Here is a 24,771-nt window from a genome sequence, read left to right on the forward strand (position 1 = left end):
GTAAAAATTTATTAAAAATTACAAAAATAGTGGACATGAACCCATAACTTTAAAAATATAATGGGTTCAATGCTAAAAACCTTAAAAGTTGAACTCATAGGATTTAAATCCTGAAACCGCCTCTGTATACGTCACAGGTCCTTTCGCCCAATCCTATATGAGAACACGGTATGCTTTTGCGAAACATGCTGTCATTCAGTGTCGACAAAGAGTGTTCAATATATGTTATATACCTCTAAAACCTAATATTTTACCTATATACATAATGTAATTTTTTGACAAAGGATGGTCAATTGACCAGCCTTAGTACTATGTAGCTTCGCCCATGCTGCCCTTTGATTCTAATTTTTATTACAAGAAACCAAACATCTAACAAGAAAAAATCGGAGCATTGTAATTCAACTAATCCACATATTCCATGCATAACTATCCTTGCATAATTTCTCTTTGAATCAAACGACCCCTAGGTGTATACCACAAGATGGGACAACTCAAGGGAAATTGTATTAAAGTTGTGGTAACGATGACTCTATATATATATATATATATATATATATATATATATATATATATATATCCAAGATAAAATAATACGGGGCAAGGAATAATGAAACTATGTTTTTTATATGTTAATAATATATCTAAAAAAAGCAAATTACAGAAAGCTGTGACGAGAAAAATAGATTTTATTCAACTCCTGGTAACAAAGAATGAGATGTACCAAATTCCTATATCTATGACTAGCTAGACATCAAATATATCAACAGTAAATACTATAGTGAAAGAAAAAAAAACACTATATGTATTACAACGAGCCATCAATCTATCTTCTCTGCCCATTTTGTTCATGTCCTCTCACCTCGAATCCTCTCGTGTCTCATCATCTTGTAATCCATTGATATGATTTTCAGCATCAATTCTTCCTCTCCTCGTATTAAATCTACTTTCTTGTACACCTAGTTGTTCAATGTTCCTCGTTAGAGCATCTGTTTGTTGTCTCAACTCCTTCTCGGGCAACTTGTCCAAGTCATTCTTAATAGTTTTGCTTCTTTTTAATGACGACATTCTTACTTTTGATATAGTATAGATATGTCAAACATAAACCACTGCAAATACAAAATTAAAAGAGTTAGACATAATTTAATGCCTAACAGATGGTAACTTCTATACAAACTAAAACACCATATATAGATAGAAAAAAAACTACACTAGGTTGCTTCTACAACGTGAACAATTTGTTTCTTTTCTTTAGTTCTTGCACGTAGATAATGAGCAAAACAAGTCAAGAAAAATTCATGTATACGTTAATGGGAAATATATGAACTTAAAAACAGAGGAATTAATATAAATTAAAGTAACGCAACTTACGTGAAAGAAGACACCTCTATTCCATTATTGTAATTCTCCGTACTCGATCGAGTTATGTCAAAGAAGGCACCTCTATTCCATTATTTATATAGATACCGATGTTTTGATTCTTTCCTCTCTTTTTTCCTTCTGTTCTTTTTGCCAGTTGGAAACAGTACGGAGAATTACAATATTTGAGTGAGGATTGAAACATTACTGAGAATTACCATATTTGAGTGAGGAAAAACTAAGTAGAGAGGAGAAAAAGGAAAGTTTGTAAAAGTAAAAAAAAATATGAAAAAGAGAGAATCATCATTATAGTATCTTTTTCGTGCATAATATTATATTTTCCTTTCTAACTGCTGTTTTCAATCTTATTTTGAGCACCAAAAGCCAAGCCTTGAAAAGTAGCTTGTTCTGAGAAATTCTTCACGTAATTTGGGAAATACAATTAATGTCAGACCAATTGTATTTATGTTACATAACCTACTAATATAATTAATTTTTTACACTATCAGTATAATTTAACATGTAATAATATATTAATTACTGTTAATTATATATTATGTAATAATTTATAAATGGAAGAATTGTAAGCCATATTGTGTTATAAATTACATCACACCCCTTAAAATGCGTCCCTATTCCGGGACCCTACATAAACACGGGATATGTTGTGCACCAGACTGTTTTCTTATTGTGTTATGAATTACCTGTCCTTGATATCTAGTTGTTTCGTCTTACAAAAAATAAAGTATCAGCGCTCATCTGTTGTCGAGCAGTACGGTACTCACCACATTTTTCACAAACAAAAACACAGTACGGTAAACAAAAGCAGAAGAAGCAGTATATGTTTGGTAAATTTTAAGTTTATATTTGGCTAAATTTTAAATACTTTGCAAATGCTGGATATTTTTTCAACAGTAACCCTGAAACTTATCAGTGGTGCAAATCGCCCACACGTGCATTGGATTAGTAAAAATTGCATGGGGCGCCCGATTTGGTCGCCCCATTTAACCTATACTCATTTTTTTTAAACGTTTAAATTATACCCACTTTTTAAACAACTTCAGCCCTCTTTCTCCTCCTCAAAGTTTTATCTTTTCTTTTTTCTCCCTATCTGATTCTTTTTATTTCTCCTGTGAGTCCTATAAATTTTCACGCCAACCTATACATCTGAAACAACCAATTTGCTTTCTTCGTCACTTCCTATCACGTGACATGCATATATATATATATACACACAACTGACTTGGTGATTTGTTTGATTAATTATTACTCGTAATTACCTAATCTGGTAAGTAGCAGCAGTAAAAGTCATGAAACTACTCATTTCTCTGAGGATATTTACAGTGTTTCGTGGATCCTATGCAAAGTAAAGAATCTAACACAGTTTGCAAGTTTGTGGTGCAGTGTTCTCCTGCTGTCTCTAATTAATTTTCTTTCAGTTTGGTCAAGATGGTGTAGCAAATGAAATTATAAACAAACAAAAATTTCAGCTCTATAGCTGAAGTTCCCCAGTTACAAAGACAAAAGAGCTGAAGTTTCTCAGTTACAAAACAGCTTACAAACAAAAACTTCAGCTCTAGAGCGAAGTTCGACAGTTACAAAACAAAAACTTCAGCTCTAGAGCTGAAGCTTACAAACAAAAACTTGCCAGTTACAAACAAAAACTTCAGTTCTAGAGCTGAAGTTCGACAGTTACAAAACAAAAACTTCAGCTCTAGAGCTGAAGCTTACAAACAAAAACTTCAGTTCTAGAGCTGAAGTTCGCCAGTTACAAATAAAAACTTTAGCTCTAGAGCTGAAGCTCGACAGTTACAAAACAAAAATTTCAGCTCTAGAACTGAACTTCAGGCCCGGCTACTAGAATGCTGAAGTTTTGCGTGATTGTCTTTGCTACTTCAGCCCCGTATGCTGAAGTTATGTGAAAAAGCGGGTACGCTTGCAATTTTTTTTGCAAAACGGACACAAATTAAAACGTGACACAAAAAGCGGGTATAGATGCAAATGCCCCATTGGATTATGCTTGCGCGTTCATCCTCCTTGAATTGTACATCTTTAAATCTTCTCTATGTTTGAGATTGAAAAGAATAACACTATGTATAATATTCGTTTACTGTAGAATCTATAAAGGTGAGTATAATTTGAATAACTCATTTTCTAATATTCCTCAAAGATTTATTGTTGTACTGAAGAAAATGCTTATTAAGCAAAAACACACTTGTACTTCCACGAAATTCTGTTTCCAGTGAAACATTAGGAATGTGTAACAAAATTCTCGTACTTGGTTGTAAAAGCTTTGGGCATAAACTTGCGAATTCTGAGACTTGTTCATCTTATGCGGTTGCACCAGCCACTGGACTAGCGGCTCTAGTTTAATTGTACGTGCATAAACTTGAACTGCCTCAAATTTGTGTCGGCCAGGTGTAAACCCTATCAACCCAGGCCAAATAGCCAGATTTGCAGGCACACACACTAACCAGAGGAAAAATTAAAAAATTAGAACCATTACTTCTTTCCATAGGCGGATCCAGGATTTTGGCAAGATGAATGCAGATGGGTACACTATTAAAATGAGGTGGAGCCAAAATATAAATTTTACGGGTTCAACCTTTAGTTCTTATGATTGAGTACCCATTGCAGTTTTGGAAGTATAAGTTCAAAATTATTATTTTTAAAAAATAATAATTTTCTTACATATATGTCTATTTTTCATGTTGAAAATATTGAGATCAGTTGAACCCATTTATATACATTTTGTTTAATCATATAAGATTTTACAGCGACAAAAGAAAAATAGGAATTTCAATGAAAATTTTGAAAGAATAAACCAAACAAAAAAAGAAATAAAAAGAAAAAGAACTTAAAAAATAACACCAGACATGTCCACCTCTCGGGGGAGTCTACTTCTAGAAAAAAAAAAAGGAAAAAACAACAAGATTGACATAAGATTTAAACTCACAACATCACCTACAGATGTACACCCAATAACCATCGCATCATATAATACTTTGAGCATGGGTGCACACACATATATTTAAATATTTTTGAAAAAAAGTATATCACTACTATACATGATTTAGGGCGGGGAGCATGGATTCATGTGCCCCATGAAACCCCCCTAGATACGCCCCCTGCTTCTTTCCTCTCTTTTTTTTTTTTCCAAATAATGGTGGTGTCCTGCAACAACATCAACTATTTTATCGACACAGATACTAGGTTTTACCTACTAAGTTTTAGGCCAGATGTGAAGAAATTACCTAATGTCAATTGTCTCTACTGCATTTTGAACCTTCATTCTCTCATGGTTTCACACACTTCATTGAATGTTGGAATATACACCTAGGTGCAAAATCATTAATATGAGATGAAAGCCAAGGTGTCGTGCTTCCTGAAATGCTTCGCAGCACCACTCATAAGAACAACATTAAGTTAAGTCTATGAACACCACGAGAAACACAATCCCTCTTGAACAAGTCCATGAAAGTCTGATAGATCTTGCATAAACCAGAAGCAAGTGTAGATAGGTCTTGCATACAACAGAAACAAGTTCAGACACTAGTGCTGAGCTAATTTATCTATGATATCAGAAAGAAGTAGACCATTGGGAGCTTTCTGGAAGGCAGTCATGATGGAAAGGCATAATGCAGTTGGGAACTGCTGCATCTGTTTGCCTTGCACTAACTAAATGAACGCCTTTTCATCTTTCTTTTTTTCTTTGTTTCTTGCAGCTTCTCCAGGTAGAAAACACGATTAAGCAAGGATGCCCTTGAAAAATACAGACTCTAAGGGCTCGTTTGGTATGAGAGATTAGGTATATTAATCTCAGGATTAAATTTGAGATGAGTTTATTCCATGTTTGATTGGAATAAAATTGTGGTATAACTAATCCCCGGATCAGTTATCTCGGGATTGCAGTGTTTTTTTATCCCTATGAGAGGGTGGAATAACTAATCCCAGGACAACTAATACCGGATAATTAATCATGGGATAACTTATTTCTCAACCAAACGACCCCTAAGAGTCCTAGCCTCACAACACCCACTCAAACAATAAAAATAAACAAAAGCGAGAGACAACTAGTAACTTCAAAAGTCAATCCTGATTCATAGATAAAAACACCAAAACAAAGACAGGCAACGGAAAAAATAAAAGAAAATAATGAAAGCATAGCTTGAACAAAGATGGAATGAAGTCTAAACCCGAATTCTTCTTTGCAGAAATGGAAGCCCAAAGAGAAACTTAGCATCGGAACTAAAAAAATAAATAAGAGAGAATATGTTCAAAAGTATAACCTGAACAAAAATGTATGTCTAAAACACTTGATACAATTCTATGCAGAGGAATGGAAGTCCAAGTGAATTTCAGCATTTGAAGCAATGAAAAAATAAAAGACAATGATGCAATCTATACCTGAACGAACAAAGTCGGAATGGAAGCGTAAAACTCTTGTTCACAGAGGAATGGAAGCCCAAATGAAATGTAGCATCTGAACTTAACTCTGAACCTTCCACATGATACAATTCTTTGCAAAGGAATAGAAGCCCAAGAGGAATTAGCATCTAAACTTTTAGCCGTAATAAATCAATGTATTTTTTCTTAAAAGAGTCAATTGTTACTACATGACGATACACTTTTGTGTCACTTATGAAAAGGTATGTATATTAACAAAGCAAATGACAGGAAGAATAGGTTTCTATGTCTGCAGATAATAGACATCTAAAAGGAATGAGACAAAAGTGGTTGGTCACTGTGAACCATGCAAAAGAACACAGCAAATTACAGGATATACAAAACTCAGATGCTCCAAAAGGTGAGATTAATGCATAGCTTATTTCAGATTGGACCTCTAACTCCAAGTCCAGAATTACATGAGTTTGAAGGGCAGTTTACAACATGTAGACACACAAGACATGCAAAGGTTTGATGCACGAAAGAAGATCAAACCTGAACAACCAGTTCCATCATAAGAACAACCAAGTGCTAGTTGTAAGCTGGTTATGCCAGTTTCACTTGTTGACTGATAACTGGGTCAGCCTTCCTTTCAGTTGCCTCAACTTTATGGTAGTTCACTACAGAGCATTAGATATTATAACATGCTTCATTTTGGATAGTGTTTATTAAGTATAAACACAATTTTTTTATAGTTCTGCCCTTGTAAAATATTTCTCAAATTGCTTAGACAAAAATCAAGCACCGACACAGCATTAACAATAAGGAAATCTAAGGAAGATAATTTGCTCGACAAAATGAAAGAATGGCAACTTTTCACAGTGTCACCCAAAAGATGATTATTTCTCCGAAAACAGTCTTAGATGAGAAAAAAATAAAAGAATGAACATACTTTCCACATCATTGCTCAAGTAGATAAGTATGACTACAGTAAACAGTCTTAGACTTCTCCTGCACACTTCACTATGTTGTTTCTTTCAATCATATGACACACCATGCATTTTATCTACAGTTCACTATGCTCAAGGAAAGTTATTTAAACAATTGAAGATCAAACACAGGGGGACAAAAAATCCATATGCAGATGGAGCGATATGCGACAGATGCTAGTACCATACAAATTTGAGGTGTCTTGAAATTGGAGCTTCTCTTAGGAATCCTGCAGTTTAATGCTCATTATCTCGATACGAGTCTCCATTCAGTAAAGTAAGCCTTATATCTACTAACTCAAGTCTTTCATGTTGCACTAGATCATTCCCCTAGTTTGTCACCTGTGAAAAGGAAGGAAATAGGATACTGAAGTTTGGAAAATGGAGGAATGTATTTTGATTTCAAATATGAGAAACAAGGACTGATTGCTTCAAAGAGTTGATGGTTTCTCATAGGAAGACTCCCTCTATGCTTCTTCATCTACGCGGATGGGAAATCCTTTAGTCACATACCAAAAATATAATCTATGGAGACGGGAGACAAATAATATCGAGTTACATTATCTCAGGGTCATTTCAGGATGCCGAGGACACTAGAATCAACAAAAGGAACAATTTATGCATTAGACAGGACACTTTATCAGCTCAAGATTTTATAGCAAGTAAAAGCTACAATTCCAGGATAGGTCCAAACTATTGGTCTGTGCCTTGTTAATGTAAAGCAAAAACAATGAGGAAGCAAAAACTACAAGAAGATAGTTTTGGGCATAACCGGTCCAAGTATTGGTAGTGCGTCTGTGTTTATGTATTGGTCATTTCTGACAATGACTTTTTTGCTAGTCAATTTCAGGAGGCTAAATCTTTCTGGTGGAGATCATGTGCACACTTAAGTGATCATAACCAGCTCAAAAAACAAATAATCATTCAGTAAATATATATAAAAATAAGAGAATCATAGATGATCATAAAGTACTACTTTCCGAAGCATTGCAACGAATTGTATAGAATAATTTTTCAGAAGTTGACCAAAGCTGTAGGTAAACACCTGAGAGATTGGTTTCTGCACATCGAAGCACCTTGGTGTCTTAATTTGACTTGAACAAAATGATGGTTGTTTTATTGAAGACGAGATTCAACTTTCTTTTATGTGTCCCTTCAACCTACAAGTCAGAAAGTTTACTTGTCGTCTTGATGATTTATTAGCACAATCTCTTGCAAGACGACTCTTTATCTTATATAAACAAAAAGGAAAAAAGTATATATTCCATGTCAATTAAGCAATAAACAAGCAGAAACTAGATCAACTAAAGCTATGTATTGGCATCTACAGATGGTGGATTTATGAAACTTCTGGAGATGCTACTAACCAAAAAATGAGTTCATAGTAGCATGCGATTCTTCATTTCATTTTAGGGAGAAAGATAGACTTCAAGCTTAATCTTTTCCACAGCTTGCATTTTTTTTTTTTTTTTGGTAAGGTCTGAACCTTCGAGGTTAGACGACCAATTTTTGTCTAACCACAAGGCTAACAAAGCTCTAGTTTGCTTGGAGATCAAGTCAAAACAACAAACAATTTCTTTCAGAAACTATCACTATTCAGCATAACATGGCTTATCGGGGGGGGGGGGGGAGGAGGGGAGGTATCCTAGAATCATTAGGTACAGAAAGAAAGCCTTCAAAAACAAAAAATGTGTTTACTGCTTGGTGCTGAAGGAAAAATTCTCCACACTGAGTTGGTCACGCAAAGTCAATTTCTAACCGGACATCGTGAAGCAAACCACAAATATACTACTAATCATGGAGCAAGCTTCTTACCAAACAGCTTTTACACACATTACTCAAAGAATTAGATAAAATGTTGAGAGCATCAGTATTTGGGAATTCCAGTTTACACCTTGTGAAGAGCAGCTCCCCACCACACAACAATTGAAGAACACCCAGATTTTTTTTTTTTTTTTTTTTGGGGGGGGGGGGGGGTTGGCGATCTTTGTTTTTTGTTTTTGATAATCCCGAAGCCAATGGTGCACGGTTCGAAACTCGATAAATAATGGGTCTGCTCCTCTGCCCTTTTCCACTTAAATGCACGCCTTTGTCAGTGGCAGGATAGGAATTTGATCATGCAAACTCGATATAATTCACCTCTTAGTTGTAATGTTCGATCAATGTACTTTCTCAGAAGCTATTAGGAAGCATGCTTTTAAAAGGAACAGCATATCACCATACGTGCATTATCATAAGTCTTAAGACATGTTCCCCGTATTCATAGCAAAAAATTATATTCAATTATTCTTTTCATATAGCTACTAGTCTCAAGGTTCTACTCAATCTCCACATTTTGCAGAAGCAAGACCATGCCTATAATAAGGGAGCAGGAAAAAGTTCGTCATCTTTGGAGATGTCTAAACACCATAACTTGCACCAACCATCCCTGGAGTATGAAACAGGGAAGTTGAAGAGAAATTTTGGAACAAATACCTGTGAAAGTTTAATCTCGTTTTTAAGCACCTAATATAAACCATACCAATCCAGTGTCTTTCTTAACTTTGATCGTAGAGGTATGCTTTTCATACCTGGTGTATGTGCGTGTGTGTGAGGACACTAAAGGGAAAAGGGTAGAGAGATCCCAAAGTTCATAACAGTGAAGACAACTCAAAGGTAATTTCTTTAAGGAACTACAAGTCCACCACTACCCCTCTCACTGGGTCTTCCCTGGCATAATGCCAAAATTAACTAAGAAATTTTGAATAAAAGACATCTCGTGCCTCCTTGCCCATAGGTAGAGCTTTCAAAACCAAGGAAAGTTTTCGAATGTGTTGACTTTCAAACTCCTGCACTGCAAAACTCTCCTAGACCCCATGATGTTGGCTTGATAATCAAAGTAAACCTAGAGGTCTTGATATCAAATCCCACTCCCTCCAACCTTTGGGCCAACTATAGCTTTCCCCAATAAAACAGAGTACTACTACATAAACAAGCTAAGACCAAGTTCCTGCAGTTGAAACAGTTGCAACTAAGTTTATCTGATTATGTGCCTGTTAGTCAACATATTGTAAATGACCTCATCTCCTTCTCACGCACAAGAAGAAGGGAGTCAATGGAAACCTGGATCTTTTTTTTTGGTCAGTAAAAAAGATACACCTCAAGAAATCCTCCTAAAATTACCATTTGGATATCCAGTCAAATGACTAGGACACTAGGTATATGAGTGCCACAAAGAACTCCATCTTCTAATTCCAAGAGCTTTAAAACTAACAATTGTTTGAGAAGGAAGAATGATACGTTTATTCCCTTCTATCATCCATTGCAAATGCTACAAACTATTTAGAATGTAATTCAACCAAAAAAAGGTCGCAGACCCATTTAGAATGTAATTCAACAAAAAAATGGTCGCAGACTAGCCAGATTCTGCACAAGATATACCTAGCAGTCCTCATATGTAGCACGTTTACTTTATTTTCATCAAAGTCCATCTATTGCATTGCCAAGGCTAGCTCATTGTGAACGAAACTAGGAAACCTTCTTTCATCCTGAAATTTTCTATTACCTGCTTACGTGGTTTTGGTACCAATTAAAGAATCTGAATGCAGTAAGAGATAAACATAACATTACTAAAAAGAAGCAAGTCAGAGAAAGAAAAGATCGGTTTATCGGGTGACTTAAAAGAATTCTAGACATCAGAAAGTCTCTAATGGAACAAAACATATCAATCCTCGGATACATGCAAACATATGTTCCTCATCACCAATTTCATAGGATAAATAAATTGGGCAAACTGAGGAAATTAGCAATCCCTAAACTATCAGGCAAGCTTCTGTCCACATCTCTATCGGACCTAATACCCCATGATAATATCTCTGCTCGACATACAGAAGTTAGCAAGATGTATAATAAAGACAAATGGAGGTTGAAAACAGACTCCTTAAGTAAAAATTGCAAAGGGAGCAGAAAAGTAAGAAAGGACATAAGGAAGGAGCAATCGTGCAATGACAATCTCTTTTTTAAACCTTTTTTTCTCTTTTTATCATTCTAATAGTCATTATTTGGAACTGCAGTCATCTTACTACCATTTCGTGTCTCTCGTGTTACTTTGACACCAAAAGGATAGAAGAATTGATGATGCCGGAAAATGTCTTGTCTTCATGCTATACATCATCACATGCAAAGACATGATGAAATTATTTAGAAAAGGCTTGCTATCAGCTCCACGGTTTTCAAATCAACAAACATGAAACAACCATATTGATTATATAGATATTTTTTATTTCACCAATCAGAAATTTACAGGTACTTATATTCTTTCTCAGAGTAATTTGCAGGTATATATTTTCAGAGAACTTCGGCATTTTATTAAAAGACCAATAGGATGACAACCAAACAATAAGGAGCACAATCAGTCCAGTGAGGTTCAAGACTTCAGAATTGAAACACACAGAACTGCATAGGAGAGGACAAAAAAACAAAGATAAAACCGGTCCTGGGCAATGAATTCCAAAAAAACTCAACAACATTTATGTTCTTACTCAACACTAGTTTTGATTATATAACAGAAAGAAGGAAAAAAATTCTCCTTCCTTCTTTATACTCATCTATCCCTTGACCAAGTAGATGGGAGCAGAATAAAGCATTACCAAAAGTAAAGGGGGAGGAGAGGCAACAAGCATCAGAAAACCTGGCCATTTTGTTAGACTTGGCAATCTATGCAACTGAATAAGATTGTAAGATAATTACAAACAAGAAAAACTGGCATGATAACAAATCTGAGGACGTACAATTTTGACGAAAGCTAACTTCATAATTTATAGTAAAAGTGCTAATTGAAGAACATTAGATAATTTTATCCCAGAATGCAAGACGCAATCGGATCCATAATCACAGATATTATTGCTAGAGCATAATCACCAATGATCATTACTTATTCCATAAGAGTCAATAGAAAATGTCCAAACTATTCAGTATCTCCTACTTTATTCATATAATTCATAGAATTTCAACAAACTACAAAAAAAATTCATTTATTCTTAATTCTACGAATTTTCTTATTCCCCCAAACTTCCAATCTACCTGCAGGACATCCACACGGAGCTCTGAAAATAAGCACAGTCCGTCCATTACGCGGCGCCATCCTCTTCAACTCTGCCTCCAACTCTTTTCGTTCTTCCCCTAACTCCAACGGCTTCACTCCATAATCATAAAACGAGCTCGAATTCAAATCCCGATCCGATGGCAAACACTTTATGCAGTCCTCAGATTCTAACTGTATATCAAATTCAACTGCTCTCCTTAAACCCTGGCAATTCGGATTCTCACACTTCCTCGATCTCAAATCAATAATTTCCCAAATTACAATTAAAATTATTACTCCGATCAACGCCACGAACAATCCGACGAAATACGCTACAGGAGAATTGTTGATCAACTCGATCAAAACTTCAACTATAATCGGGGAAATTTGGGTGAAAATTAATTTGAAATAAGGGATTAATAGAAACCCTAGTGATCCGAGTACTAAGAGTAATATAAATGCATCAAGTGATACAGCAAAAGGTGAGTGATCACAGCAAAATGAATTTTTCTGATTATTATATGAGTTTTTTTTGTTGATGTGGGAATTGAATTTGATAATGTTTTTATGCTGCTCATATGCCCTACAAAACTCAATCAAACTTCGGCAATCAACCATTTGAATACCCAATTCGATGAGATTCAGCCCTTCGACGCTCCTAACACAGAAGAAAAATCGAGTCAATTGGAATGGAAGAGTGAATTTGTGTTGACTTGAGATTGATTTGGTATTTGGATTAATTGGAAAAGAAAATTGTGGAGGAAAATGAAAAATTAAGTGAGAAGTGGAGGAAGAGAGTTGAAGAGAGAATCCAGCTGAAAAGATAACATAAGAGGGCGTGGATACCGGAGGGAGATCGCAAACAAAATGCACAGAGAGAAAGTGATGTGCGTAATATTTAATTTAAGGAGTTTGCGTAATTAAATGTTAATGACTTGTTTAGGGAATGGGAAAGAGAGAGATAAGAATGCAATTATTGATGAGTTAATGAGTGATTTGAATTGAAAAGCCACATTAACATTAGATTCAATGTAATCCTAACTAATTAAATCATTTGACTTGTTTGTCAATTGAAGGGGCAAATTACATGTACACGCTCCAAGAGAACGAAAACGTGACTTTCCCAAAACAAATTATATATTTTTTTAAAAATTTAAAATTTTCTGTTGCAAATAGGCTTTTTTTAACAAGATAATCAAGTTTTACCCGGCTATATGAGTTCACTAGTTTCATATTACTCTATTTAAGTTTATCTTTATTTAAGATTATAAAATAAAATAAAAATTAATTAAAAAAGTTAATATTTTTTACTAATATATAAATCACTGATAAAATCAAAAGATTCCTAAAAAATATTCAACTAAATTGACACTTTAATGTGACTATAACTTTATCCTAATTAATTGGTATACCTACATAGATACTTTTAATTTATTGTACCATATTTTTGGTAAAGTCTACCTATATTCCAAGATACGGTAGCTTTACAAACTCGTATCTTATTTTGATATTTAATACTCTTTCCGTTCTACTTTATGTGACATAATTCGTGAGGGTCAAACTACTTACTTTCTGGTGTAAATTTAAATTTAGGGTCTTTGAGTTTTTTGGGGAAGAAATATTATATATTTAAAAACTATATAAAATATATTATAAGTTAACAATTCAAAAACAGTTAAAAGTATTTAAAACAGATTATGGTAAAAGAAAATTCCTTTAATTCTCAAAACAGTAATTATGTCACATAAAGTGGAATAAAGAGACTATTTATTTTCAAAACTAGAAATATCTAATTTTGTAATTACTATTTGTATAATCACGTTGACATTACACTGTGATGACTTTATATTAACCAACAAGCAGCTTATGTCGTGTAGTTATTAGATGGCAGAATACATAACTGGCCCTTAAACTTGGCTTTTTTTATCACTTGGACACCTAAACATAGAGTTGTTTCCATTAGGCCCTTCAACTAAATCACATCTGTGTCAATTAGATACTTCGTAGTGACATGATTGAGTGCGTGAGAAAGGGTGCGTGAACATGAGAAAAAGGTTGTTGATTATTATTATATTCTAATATATTATTCCAATTAAAGCTAACTTTTACCTTACATTCTATTTCTCTTCTTCCTCCTGTGAACCCATCATTTTTCTTCTTAATTTTATTTTTTAAAAGAAAGTTTAGTGTACATGAATTTGACTATTCTCATTTGGCATGCTTGTTCTCTTTACACGGCACTCGTAAGCTACACCAACTTAGACGAAGAATAGAGAGAATAGCGTGATATTTCAGTGAAATCGAAACAAGAAGAAGTGAGATGAAGTTGAACGGAGGAAATTTTCAATGAGCTTTTTAGGGCACTAAGTCACCAGAGCCGATGGTCAGGTTTTCCATTTTCTGAAAATGAGTTTCAATTTGTTTTGGAGGTTAATTCTATAACGTGGAATATTTTAAGGTGTTAGAGACAACTGTAACACACTCATTTAATTTTTATAATAGTTTTTCTCAGATGGTCTACAAAGTGTCTAATTGGCACAAATGCGATTTAGTTGAAGGGGCTGATGGGAACAACTCTATATTTAATTGTTCATATGACAAAAAATACCAAATTTAAGGGTCCAGTTATGCATTCTGCCTTATTAGATCGTGTAATTACTACACAATGATGTAATACACGTAAATGAAAGCCCGTTACAAGTTCAACTTACACCATACTCGAGCCCTTCACATTCCAATTGCGGCCACTGCCGATCAAGAGACACAGCAGACAGAGGTTGGATTCACTAGATGGGCAACTCATTCACTGTCACCTGACAATTGCAGGGAAACCTCACCGCCCCAAGTTTTCGTATTCGTATTTCTGTTCTAATGAACTAAACTCAAAGTTGAGGGGAAATTATTTATTGGTGAAAAAAAGTAAACTCAATTATTTATTTATTTTAACCGCTAAGTCTTATTTTTAATATAGTTTATTTATTATTTTTGGATCAAATTAGTTAAAATCAAAAGAAATGATAAGCTTGGCTCCGAAAACAATGCCTCCGGGGATAGAAATGAGAATATTATAAAGAGCAAGTAAAGTATTTTATTTAGCCTGAGAATGGAATATAGCATAAGTTTTGCCAAGATTTTCGTATATTACAATAGCTGTTGAGTCTACTATTTATAGCTATACCTGGGGAAACAAGATCCTATGATCAAGCCCTTCTTAAATGACAATAAAGAGGGTCATTGATGAATATATAATGGCAGGCTATGAATGCAAATATTCTCAACGGCTGACTAATTAATGCCAGGGATTATTCTTCATTGAATGTTATCCGATGGCAAGCATTTGATTCTGCTCACTTGATCATATTCTTTTGGGGGTCAGCCCGAAGTCAATTGCAGTTGTTGTTTCCGGTACTGGTTACTACGCAATTTATTTTCTACATGTCTTCGATTTCACGTGTCATGTTGTCATTCGATTATTTAATATACTCCAATTTTACCCTGTACATCTACTATCACCACCATCACTCCACAGTATAACAACCACCATAATCCATTATCACCGCCAAATACCACAAGTCAGTCTCTACTAGCCACCACCTTACAACCTAGTACTTTATGGATATAATATCTAAGTTATTTTATTTGAATGTTATATTTATTAAATTCTTAATAAAGATTATTTTCTCAACATTTGTTTGAGAAAATAAATAGTTTTAATCATCCAGTATAAGATTTAAAAATAATATCTTAAGATTTAGGTGTGTGTTCAAATTTATATATTAAAAAAAATTCTTATATTTGTAGATGCGCGACACTACCATCATATAAACGCCTAACCCAGTACATGGGCTATTAATTCTAGTCCGAAAAAATGATATCTGCTAGAGGATGAAACCCCAAACCCAACCTTTAGATATTGCTAAGGTTGGCAAAAGGGCCGGTCTGGGCCAGGGACGGAACTGGCCCTAGACCGCGGACCAAATGGGATAAATGGGTCAGGACCGATAGGACCGTTAAAGGTGGGCTTGGGCCGGTCTCATAGGCTGATTTTTGCCCTTGAACCGTTAGAATCGGGACTGCTTGGCCCGCCAAAGGACCGGGACTGGATCGATCCCTTGGCGAGCCAAACGGTAATTTTTTTTAAAAAAAGTAGCCGTTTGGCTATTTAAAAAAACAGTCATTGGGCATTAAAAAATTGCCATTTAATCCCCTTTCCCCCAACTTTGTTTTAATCCCAAATTTTTTATAATTACATTTTTTTCCTATTTTTAACTATTAATACACCATCATTCTTTAATTTTTCTTACAAAATCAATATCAATCTATCACAATTTCTCTCTAATTTTCTTCTATACTTGTTACTATTGCTTTCTTTATTCCAACAAATAGTACAAAAATATTGAGGTTGTTACAATTTGTGAAAAAAGTATGAAGTTGGTGAATTGAAGTCTTCAACGATAATCAATTTTCAACAAGTTGCTCGTCAATTCGGTAAACTCGTTCCAACTCTTAAGTCTTAATATTATAGTTTTTGTTTATTTTATTTATTTGCTATTACTTGGTTAATTAAGATGTCTTCCTTAAAAATATTTTTTGTAAAAATACGAATAAGGAAAAATCCAAGAGTGGCGAATCTAGTGGTACTGTTGTTCCTCCTCCCCTGCCCTCGGCTCCTGGAATCAAATCAAATCACATATTCATCCTACACCTGCTATTCTTGATACCGATAATAGTTTATTACAATTTACCGATAGCCAATTTTGCCATAATATTTCACCCGGTGAACAATTAGACTATAAATTAATGAATGTTCTTTATTCTAATAATTATAATATTATTGATGAAAATGATGACGAGGAAATTGATTTTGATGAAACTCAACCGGATGATGATACACCCACTAGTCCTGCTCCTGATGTTACTCCAACTAGTGATAACGCTGCTAATCCAAATGATGACCCATCTGATACTCTTGTTACTGCCCCTCCTTTTTCTAGACAACCTACCATACGGTAGGAAACATCTCTTGTTTGTCCATTTTTACTCAACTAGTTCCACAGAATAAGGCTAAGTGTAAAACTTGTGGTATGGAGTTAGCTTTTAAATATTTTGGATCGCGGGAGGTTGGGGGGAGGGGGGAACTTTGACTAGACACATAAAAAAATACCCTAAAGATAGAGTTAGATATGAACGTCTGAAAGCTTTGGCTGATGAAAAAAGTGTACCTAGTCCTAGTCAGGCTGACCTAGTACCGGTTCAAATAAATTTCAATCGGGAATTAACACCATTACCAGTGGTATTTATTATGATCCCAAAAAAGATCGGGAAGAATTGGAAAAAATGGTAACTGTTATGTGCTTACCCTATAGTTTTCCTTCTGACCATTCGTTTGTGCATTATATTAGAATTTTTTTTAATCCTACTTATAAAAGTTTTCCTCGCACAACCGTAAAGAACAATATTTATAAGTATAAGCATAAATATGAACAATATTTGCACTCTTTATTTACTCATATAAATTGTCGTGTTGCTATTACAATTGATATTGGTAGAAGTGGCAACGACTGTGATTACCTTATAGTTATCAATCATTGAATTGATGAGGATTAAATAATGCAAAGGCGCATAATTACTTCAAATCACACAAGACAGTTTATTGCTAACACAGTTACGGATATTTGCAGATATTTTTGCATTAGTGATAAAATAATGTCGGTTTCAATGGATAATGCTATTAATAACACAAATGCTATAGATTTGCTTACCACTACACTAAATCCTGCATTTAGTAATATTTTTTATGTTAGATGTATTTTTCATATTTACCATTTAATTGTGGGTGATGGTATAAGAATTTTAAATTTTCAAATTGAAAAAGTTAAAATGGCTCTTAACTGGCTTTTTCATTCAAACCGTAAAAGTAGATTTAGAGAATATTTTAAAAGATGCGATGAATGTGGCCTAAGAGAAAGAAAGATTCCTAAACATTGTCCAACTAGATGGAATTACATGTATGAAAGTTTGGTTATTGCATATGAATATAGAAACCCTATAAACTCAACATTATGGACATGTAAATGATGATGATGAGCACCTTACGAATGGGGATTGGGATAATGTTAAAATACTTGTTGATTTTTTAGAAAAATTTCATATTGCTATAAATGAATTTTTTGGGCAATATTATCCCATTATTTCTATTTATTTACTCTAATCCATGTGAAGGAGTGGAGTTCTGAACCAGTTCGCGGATCCATTGTAATTTCACCCTATGAAGTGATTTTTCACTCTTTGTTTTGTAGACGCGCATAGAATCTTTTCTTTTTATTTTTCCTTCTTAGAGGTGATAAACGGTAACAAAACCAGCAACCAATTCAGCGACCCTTCCCGTAACGATAACAAAATGGCAACAAAACCAGCGACCAATCCAGTCGTCGGCGACCACCCTCTGCCTAGGAAAGTCCCCTCTCTCCTCTCTCCTCCTCATCATTCTCCCTCTCTTCCCCCATCTCTCTAACCTTGCCTCTTCTATTTTCTGTCTTGTCTTTTCCCCCTCTCACTGCCGGTAAGACGTCGACGACGTCTCTCTTCTTATACACTCTGTCGGTCATCCTCTTTCCACCCTCGTTTCACTTGACCAGACCTGTGTGCACATGGGGGTGCGTTCTTTCACTCCACAGTGAACAAGACAACAGACTCCGGTGAGATATGAACCAGTCACCAGCGAGTGAGAACAACCAAAGTCAGATTTCATGCCTGTTTACGGTGCCGCGGTCACACGCAAACCAGACCCGTCTTCAAGCTAGATGATTCATTAGCTAACAACTCCGACCAGCTTTTCAACGACCACCACCGGCCCCACTATCTCCGTCGACGGTACTAGGTTCTACATTTCTGTCTCATTACACTTTGTCTTAGAAACACTTTGTTTAAATTTGTTTCATTGGTCGTAGTGTGTTCTATGCTAGTATTGTGCTATAGCCGTAGTTTATTTGCGTAGATTATTTAATTGTTTGATCACCTGTATTGTTTAGATCCTTTGTATCTTCTCTCGGTCCTATTAGCACTGTCTAAGGTATTTAGTTTCACATATCTTGCTGATCCTGAGTCTTTAATTTATACTTAGTTAAATTGTTGTCGTCTTGGTCCATATTAGTTTATTCACCGTATTAGTGTGCTTATAGTTGTAACTTGTCTTCTTCTAATTTGATCTGTTGCCTTGTATGTGTTAGTTATTCCCCTTAGTCTGCTACAAGTATAGTGGTTGTGGTCTAGGATGGTCGAGTGAGGTCATGTCCTTGGGGGGAGCGGGGGGTAGGGCAGGAGGTAAGGCAGGGGTTAGGGGCAGGTCGGGAGGCAAGGGGGTAAAGGGAACAAGGGTGTCCATTGGTTAAGAATTGGGTCATGGAACGTAGGTACATTGATGGGTAAGTCTATATATTTGGCAAGATCCTACATAAGAGGAGGGTCAATATAGCGTATGTCCAAGAGACAAGGTGGGTAGGGTCGAGGGCAAGGGACGCGGACAGGTATAAACTTTGGTACTCAAGAGTCCAGAAGGGTAAGAATGGAGTGGGTATCTTGGTGGATAGGGACTTAAAGAGTTTGTGGTTGAGGTTAGACGAGTGAATGATAGATTGTTGATTATTAAGTTGGTGGGTTAGAGAGTGCACTCTAAACGTCGTTAGCTCCTATGTGCCGCATGCAGGCCTAGTTGAGAAGGTTAAACGGTGTTTCTGGGAGGGGTTAGATGAGATTGTGCACCAGATTCAGCCTGCTGAGAAGCTATTCATAAGAGGGGATTTCAATGGTCATATTGGGTCGACCGCAGGTGGTTATGGCGAGGTGCATGGAGGCTTCGGTTTTGGGGAGAGGAACAGAAGAGGTACCTCGTTGTTGGACTTCAGTAAGGCTTTTGGGTTAGTAATTGCTAACTCTACCTTTTCGAAGAGGGAGGAGCATTTGGTTACTTTTCAAAATGCGTGGCGAAGACTCAGATTGACTATCTCCTCCTCAAGAGGTGTGACAGAGGGTTGTGCAAGGATTGTAAGGTGATTCCAGGTGAGATACTCGTGACGCAGCATAGGCTCTTGGTGATGGACGTTGGTATTATGCTAAAGAGGAGGAAAAGGTCTGCTCGAGGAAGACCAAGAATTAGGTGGGGAGCCTTAACTAAGGATAAAGTCCAAGAGTTGGAGGGGAGGTTATCGGCTATGGGAGCTTGGAGGAGTAGTGGTGACGCGAGCACTATGTGGTCAATGATAACAGACTGTATAAAGGAGGCTACGAGAGAGGTGTTAGGGGTCTCGACAGGCGTCTCCGGCGGGCACAAAGGAGACTGGTGGTGGAATGAAGTGGTCCAAGGTAAAGTGGAAGCGAAGAAGGCGGAGTACCTGAAGTTAGTGGGGAGCATAGGTGAGGAGGAGAGGTGAGCGTGCATGGAGAGGTATAAGTTAGCTAGGAAGGAAGCTAAGCTGGCGGTCATGGAGGTTAAGACTGCGGCTTATGGTCGTATGCACGAGGAACTAGGGGGAAAGGTGGGGAGAAGAAGTTATTCCGGCTGGCCAAGTTGAGAGAGAGGAAGGCTCGGGATTTGGACCAAGTGAGATGCATCAAGGATGACGATGGTAGAGTATTGATGGAAGATTCCAGATTAAGAAGAGATGACAGACTTAATTTCATAAACTTCTGAATTAAGAAGGGGATCGGGTTATTGTGCTAGGTGAATTGGAGCATTTCGAGAGACCGTGACTTTGGGTACTGCAGGGGTATCAATGTTGAGGAGGTCGTGGGAGCTATGAGTAAGATGGGTAGGGGCAGAGTGACCGGGTCTAATGAGATTCCGGTGGAATTTTGGAAATATGTAGGGAAAGCAGGTTTGAAGTGGTTGACTGGGTTCTTCAGTGTTATTTTTAAGGCGAAGAGGATGCCGAATGAGTGGAGGTGGAGTATGGTGGTTCCATTTTATAAGAACAAAGGTGATATCCAGAGTTGTAACAATTATAGGGGTATCAAATTATTGAGTCATACCATGAAAGTATGGGAGAGAATGGTTGAAGCGAGGGTGAGGATGTCAGTGTCTGTATCCGACAACCAATTCAGGTTCATGTCGTGTCGTTCTACTATAGAAGCTATACACCGTGTTAGGCGGTTAGTGGAATAGTACAAAGATAGGAAGAAGGACCTGCACATGGTGTTTATTAACCTAGAGAAAGCGTATGACAAGGTTCCTAGAGAAGTTCTCTGGAAATGCTTGGAGGCAAAAGGTGTGTCAGTTCCCTACATTATGGCGATTAAGGACATGTATGATGGGGCTAAAACTCGGGTAAGGATAGTAGGAGGTGACTCTGAGCACTTTCCGGTTGATATGGGGTTACACCAAGGATCTACGCTAAGTTCATTCTTATTCGCCCTAGTGATGGACGCGTTAACACACCATATTCAAGGGGAGGTGCCATGGTGCATGCTATTCGCCGATGACATAGTTATGATTAATGAATCGTGAGCCAGTATTAACGAGAGGCTGGAGGTTTGGAGACAAGCTATTGAGTCTAAGGGTTCAAGCTAAGCAGGACGAAGACGAAATATCTGGTGTGTAAGTTCAGTGTTGAGCCGGGGGAAGAGGGAGTGAATGTGAAGCTTGACTCATAGGTCATCCCAAGTAGAGGCATCTTCAAGTACCTTGGGTCGTTTATCTGGGGGGGGGGTCGACGAGAATGTCACACATCGTATTAGGGTAGGATGGATGAAGTAGAGGTTAGCATCTGGAGTCCTGTGTGACAAGAGAGTGCCACTAATACTCAAAGGTAAGTTTTATAAAACGGTAGTTAGACCGGCCATGATGTGCGGGGCTAAGTGTTGGCTTGTTAAGAACTCACATATCTAGAAGATGAAAGTAGTATAAATGAGGATGTTAAGGTGGATGTGCGGGCACACTAGGATGGATAAGATTAGGAATGATGATATTCGGGAGAAGGTGTGTGTGGCTCCCATTGATGACAATATGCGGGAAGCGAGACTCAAATGGTTCGGGCATGTACAGAGGAGAAGCCTAGATGCCCCGGTAAGGAGTTGTGAGCAGCTGGTTGTGGAGGGAACGAGAAGAGGTAGCGGGCGGCCTAAGAAGTATTGGGGAGAGGTGATCAGGCAGGACATGGCGAGACTTTAGATTTTTTAGGACATGGCACTTGATAGGAAGATGTGAAGATCGAGTATTAGGGTTGTAGGTTAGGAGGTAGTTGATTCTTGCCTTACTTCGTAACGTTGTGAGTCTAGTCTGGTAGGGTTTTTGTCTAATATAGCTAGTGGCAATGTCGTGTCTTACTATTTCGCTTTTCAGTGCCAGACATATTTACTCGCTATTGCTTTTGCTTTGCATCTTTCTTCTGGATTTCATGTTGTTCGTATTTTTCCGATCATTTGTATGGTGATACCGATATTGTCTTCTTTTGTTTTTTGTCCTCTTGAGCGGAGGGTCTTTCGAAAACAGTCTCTCTACCTTTTTGGTGTAAGGGTAAGGTCAGCGTACACAGTACCCTCCCCAGACCCCACTAGTGAAATTTCACTAGGTTGTTGTTGTTGCTGTTATTTCTAACTGTTTACTTCATATTGTAGAACATGCAAATTTGTTTGCTTATTTTTTAAAGGTTAGGGAAATTTATAAACTTTCTATTGATTCTATGAGAAAAAAGTTTAAAAAATATTTTTTCCCTATTCCCCTATTTATGGTGTTGCTGCTTTGTTAAATCCTTGTATGAAATTAGGAGGTCCTCAATTTTGGTATGAAACTGTTTTATAATGGTTTAGCACTTGAAGATGATGAGTTGCCTAAACTTCCGGAAGCAATAGCCTCAATTAGAATAAATGCTCAAACTATTTATAATGCTTATCAAGTTGCATTAAATAATGCTAGACCAAATGTTCCAACTCCTTCTTCTTCTGATTCCCAATCTCCTAAAAGAATTGCGGGAGTAAGAGCACTTAGTGCTTGGGAGGAGTTTAGGGGTTCTTTTGGTTCTAGTAGTAACGAATTTTCATAAATAAATGACCTTGAAATTTATTTGTCACAGCAAATTGAGGAAGTAAATCCTGACGGCTCCTTTAATCTTTTACAATGGTGGAAGGACAAAGAAAAACACTTTCTCGTTCTTTCAAGGATGGCCCGAGACATTTTAACTATTCAAGCTTCAACTGTGGCATCGGAGAGTGCTTTCAGTCAAGCAAGACTTCAAATCAGTGATTATAGAGCGTCTATAAGGGAAAGCTTGGAAAAATCAGTACTTTTCAGAGATTGGATCCGTTCGGAAAGAAGAAATTTCAGACTTGTTGAATCACAACCAGAGGAAGACAAAACTTATGAAGAAATGCTAGCTGAACTTGTGGAGGATGCTGCTTCGCCCGACAATGGAAGCGGCAATGACCAAGCTACTTTCCCGCCACCACCAACGGAAATCTCTCTGGACCTTGAAGGATTTATGAAATTTGTAAGAGATACCATGTAACTTATATGATCAAAAATTAGTATGTATTATGTAACTTGTATTTTGACACATCTTGATTAGTTTCTTTTTCTTCTCAATGGTGGTATTAGCACCTTGTTGTGCTCATTCCATAGGGGGGAGGAAGACTAAGAAAGATATTGCCATATTTTTTTAATGCTAAAATAAAATTACAAGGCATTGCTTTGAATATCTCTTTACAATATTTTCGTCCTTAAATTTGAATTAAAAAATTTAGGTCACAATTCTATAATAAATTTACAAGGCATTGTCTTAGATATTTTTTTAACATCTTTTTGTCTCTAATTTCTATTAATTATTTTTTTTTAAATCAATATTTAGCCGTTGGGCCCACTTAGCCCGCGGGCACGCCCCGTTTATCCCTGGACCATGAGTTCGTGGGCTCGGTCCCCGGCCGATTCCTACAAAAAGATCGTTTAGTTTGGGACCGCTAAGCCCGTTTATTTAGGGATCAGCCCGGGACCGCGGTCCACGAGACCCGTCTACTTGGCCCGTTTAGGGCCCAGACCGGCCACATGCCACCCCTAGATATTGCCGATCACTATTAGCCCCTCCTATCCTTCTTTTTTTTCCCTCACTAAACAAGACAAAACCTCCAAAAAAAAAAAAAAAAATCTTATTTCACCACCTCCTTTGTTTCAGATACTCTAATTTCAATCAACAATAACCAAATAAAAAAAAAAAAAACTACCAACCATTCATTTGTTGTCTTTCTCACTATTTTTCCTCACAAAAGATCCCCATAACCTACCATCATCCATCATCCATCACCATCAAGACAAAACGAAAAACATATGTTAAGGAAAAAAGACTCGCAATGACCATCATAATGGATGGGGATAAGGGGTATATGTATATTTGGTAAGATATATGGATATTTAAAAAGTAAAAAAAAAATTAAAAAAAATGGGACAAATGATGAGCGGGAGAGATGCAAAGCAACAATAACAAGCCAACACGTCCAAAATTACAAATCGCTTGGACGAAGAGTAGATTTTCAGAGGTTTGATTCAACTTTATGACATTGAAGTAACTTTTCTCCTTGATAAATTTGTAGTTATAAATTTCTGTAAAAAAACAAGAAGGAAGTTTGGATAGTTGCTTTAATTAACTTTTTCTCATGACAAGATCAAGAGTTCAATTCTTTATGAACACTAATTTTTTTTAAAACTCAGCTAAAAGATTTACAAAACAAATAAGACTAAGGTTGAGATTCAATCTTGTAACCTCCACTGAGGCAACAAAGCGCTTGACCACTGAACCAAAGGAGCCTTCGGACTAATTTGTTATATTAAATTATGGATATAATTGGTTTTATTGCATATTATTTAAATAAGTAATTAAAATTTCCAACGAAGCGATGTTGGATGACACCGCTTTGGTACACATTCCTCTGCCCTCGATGAGAATATTGTGTAGTAGTGTACACTCGTGCGAATAAATTGTGTAATAAACATATAAT

General features: G+C 36.5%; 1 long non-coding RNA gene across 13 annotated transcripts in view; it reads right to left on the reverse strand.

Moving 5' to 3' along the window:
* Window positions 1–670: 670 nt before the first annotated feature.
* Window positions 671–24,771, reverse strand: part of LOC107821597 (uncharacterized) — a 40,187-nt gene continuing 16,086 nt past the window's right edge. For 4 of the 13 annotated variants that reach the window (XR_012704947.1, XR_012704951.1, XR_012704944.1 and 1 more), the window contains exons 4-6: window positions 5,764–23,252; window positions 4,611–4,692; window positions 4,059–4,530 (exon numbers count right to left, since the gene is read on the reverse strand). This is a non-coding gene — a long non-coding RNA (uncharacterized LOC107821597). Of the gene's footprint in view, window positions 1,107–4,058; window positions 4,531–4,610; window positions 4,742–5,763; window positions 23,253–24,771 lie in introns of those variants that run through there. The other 9 variants (XR_012704950.1, XR_012704956.1, XR_012704946.1 and 6 more) reach the window with 9 other exon arrangements.

This window comes from Nicotiana tabacum, chromosome 22 (assembly GCF_000715075.1).
Source record: "Nicotiana tabacum cultivar K326 chromosome 22, ASM71507v2, whole genome shotgun sequence".
Taxonomy (NCBI): domain Eukaryota; kingdom Viridiplantae; phylum Streptophyta; class Magnoliopsida; order Solanales; family Solanaceae; genus Nicotiana; species Nicotiana tabacum.